This window comes from Cherax quadricarinatus, chromosome 82 (genome assembly GCF_038502225.1).
Source record: "Cherax quadricarinatus isolate ZL_2023a chromosome 82, ASM3850222v1, whole genome shotgun sequence".
Lineage (NCBI taxonomy): Eukaryota > Metazoa > Arthropoda > Malacostraca > Decapoda > Parastacidae > Cherax > Cherax quadricarinatus.
Window position 1 is genome coordinate 19264082 of NC_091373.1, and position 3314 is coordinate 19267395.

At 40.6% G+C, this 3314-nt stretch overlaps 1 long non-coding RNA gene across 1 annotated transcript; it reads right to left on the reverse strand.

Annotated features, from left to right (window-relative positions):
• Positions 1-2433: 2433 nt before the first annotated feature.
• LOC138855125 (uncharacterized) lies at positions 2434-3095 on the reverse strand. The gene is made up of 2 exons (XR_011394284.1): positions 2878-3095; positions 2434-2725 (listed from the first exon to the last, which is right to left on the reverse strand). It is a non-coding gene; the product is annotated as an uncharacterized lncRNA (long non-coding RNA).
• Positions 3096-3314: the final 219 nt, after the last annotated feature.

The following is a 3314-nucleotide window of genomic DNA, read 5'->3' on the forward strand; positions in this document are numbered from 1 at the left end:
TAATGAAAATAACTGGCCTCAGCAAAAAGCTCACATTATGCCAGAAGAAACAGTCTGCTTGAACACAGCAGAAATAAGTTGTGTAAATACTGCAGACACAACAGAAATAGTCATTGATGAATCTAAATACTCATCTTTGGGTAAACTCTTAAGAGTTACAGCTCTTGTCTTTAAATTCATTAAAGGAATAAAACCTGATTATGAATATCTTGAACCCATTAAATACTGGGTGAAACTAATACAGAAAGACGTTTTCTCTACAGAATATAAAATTCTAGAAACACAAGATAAATCCCCAAAGAAACCTGTTATGATTAATTCTTTAGGACTTTATCTCGACTCAGAAAAGATTATAAGATGTCGAGGAAGAATTCATAATTCTTCACTACCTAAAGAAGCCATACATCCAATATTGATCCCCAAGAATCATTGGCTAACAAAACTGATTGTGCAAAACGCCCACAGTAACGTGTTACATGGTGGGGTAGCTGACACACTTTGTCATATACGACAATCCTACTGGATACCTCAAGGTCGACAAAGTGTGAAAAAACAAATAAAGGACTGTATTACTTGTCGTCACTACGATATGCGAGTATGTCAGTATCCAGGTCCACCTCCATATCCCTCTGAAAGAGTTTGTCATATCACTCCATTTGAGGTGACAGGTGTAGATTACACTGGACCAATAATTTTAACCAAAACAGTTGACAAAGTTCCCATCAAGGTGTACATCTGTTTGTTCACTTGTGCTACAACTAGAGCAGTACATCTAGAAGTAGCCACTGACATGTCTGCTGAAACCTTTATCAAATTATTCAGAAGGTTTGCAGCCAGAAGGGCATGTCCCAGACTGATGATTTCAGATAATGCAACGAACTTTATTGCTGGTGCTGCTTATATAAGCAAGATCTTTGATCAGCCAGAAGTACAACAGATGCTGAATCAACGCAGATGTCGTTGGAGATACATTCCTCCTAAATCTCCATGGCACGGCGGATTTTATGAAAGAATGATCGGCATTGTAAAGCGTTGTTTAAGGAAGACTCTTCATCGTCAGAGAATAGACTTAGAAGAATTCCGTACAGTTGTGACAAATAGAAAATAGAGTCAACAACAGACCTCTAACTTATGTTACCGATGATCTGGACAATTTAGAAGTGTTAAGTCCATCTCATTTACTCCATGGCAGAAGGCTCGAACCTGTTCCTCCCATGAATGATAAAGAAATCATAGAGGATCCTACTTATTTCGAACCTGAGCAACTCAGACGTAAATTCAAACACCTTAATAAAGTGATTGAATGTTGGGAGAAAATTTGGCGAGAAGACTATCTCACCTCATTGAGAGAACACTTCTATGGAGCTGGTGTTCCTGAAAATCATAAGTCCTTAAGACCTGGTGACATAGTGATTATCGACAATGATGGTACGAGGTCCCAATGGCCACTTGGAAAAATTGTGACCATATATCCTGATGCAAATGGAATCATCAGGACAGTTGATGTTTTGAGCAAAGGTGTAGTGAATAAGCGGACAATAAATAAACTAGTGCCGTTAGAATTACACAGTGTTGAAAACAAAATTAGTGATTCTCCAGAAACCACACAGACTAAAGCTGTTCAGAAAAGACAAGCAGCAGTGGTGGCGAGTGAGAAAATCAAATTAATGTTAAGTGATGAATAGTTCACCTGCAGCGAACCTCCGCCGCCCCCCAGTGTGGAGAAATTTTCTCCAGGAGGGGGGTATCAGCCCCCTTCAGCCCTTTCAGCCCTGAGGGGCCAAGCCCTCTCAGCCCTGAGGGGCCACTCAGAAGGGGCGAGCGTCTTGTTTACTGCTAGAGTGAGTAATTGATCACAGATGCTATGCCACATAGTCAAGTGACCTCTGCTCCTTGCAGCGGTGTTGCAAAGTGTATTTTTATAAGAGACAATACATTCTTACTTTAGCAGGACAATTAAGGAAAATCCTGCTCCCACTTTATTACCATAGTAAAGATAGTGTACATTGTTGTCTATGATTAAGACAGCAAGAAGCAAACATTCTGCTTTGCTTCATCGAAGAGGTGACAAGGATGCAAGGTACTAGGTCAGCGTTTTTTTTTTGTGCTGGGGGCAGTGACGGCATGGAGCACTGTGGCGTCTGGCAGACTATCTTTGACTCTATGGAGAGTGACACTGACGCCAGGATACTGATCTGTGCGTTAGTGTGAACAAAGTGTCTCTAACACAAACACTTAATAGAAGTGTGATCAGCTTCTCTTGTGATACATTGTGAACAATAAAGACAAATCTTGTGGAACATAGTGTACCAGTGTGCGTTTCCTAGACAATGGAAGACGTGGACTGTCAGTGGAACGCCTTCCAACTGAACAAAAGAAACTAATGGAAAAATAAATAAATAAAGAAATGATTTAAGGAAAAACAAGATAAAATGATTTTTGAGAATTTTACTTAAAATTTAAATATAATAAAAAAAAATATGGCCTTCAATTCAGGTAGTTGGGTAGGAGTAGGTATGGCCCTAGATAGTTCCTCTGATGTTATTTATGTAGGTTATCCTGGGCAGATGGTAATCCGATGTTCTGGAATCTCCTACCACTTGGATGGAGCACAAGTAGTATAGGTAAGGGCCGGTAGTTGTAGAATAATGTTAATAAGTATTATTAACACACGTCTTGCCCCTTTATCTGGCGTCTATCCTGGAAGACCACGCCAGGAACAGAGCTGACAAATAAGAGAAAATAAAACTGGTTACCCATAGTCATGATAATATAACATCTAAGAAAGAAAAAGAATGATAAAGGCCAAAATCATTACTGGTAACCAGCAAACACTAGAAAAGAACAAACAGTAATACTCCTGGTAGATCACCCTACCTGATTAGGAGAAGAGTGGAGGCGAAGTGACTCTCCAAACTTCCATCCACACCAGGTAAGGTCAATATTACCAGGAGTAGAAACTTTAACAAATCGGACACCAGGAACTAGTTTTGCCCCAGCCCGCCAGAGAGGGGGGGGTGTGTGCGCGCGCAACGTAACTCTCTAATGGTTCCTGGTTGCCCGAACAACCTTAACCCCACTTACACCTACTTTTCCCTCACATGGACATCCAAGGACACTTCAGCTTCTATCAAGTCACCGATATCTGTCGAAGGTGTTGAGAACACCATAGCTCACGTTACAAAGAGCAAGGTATGTTACGAATTTCTTGTAGATCGGGGGATTGCGCAATTCTTGAGTCACAAGGAGTTTGTAATCAACCTATAATCGGCAGTAAGGTGTGGACTTTTGAGTCCAAACAAGTAGGTATTTCG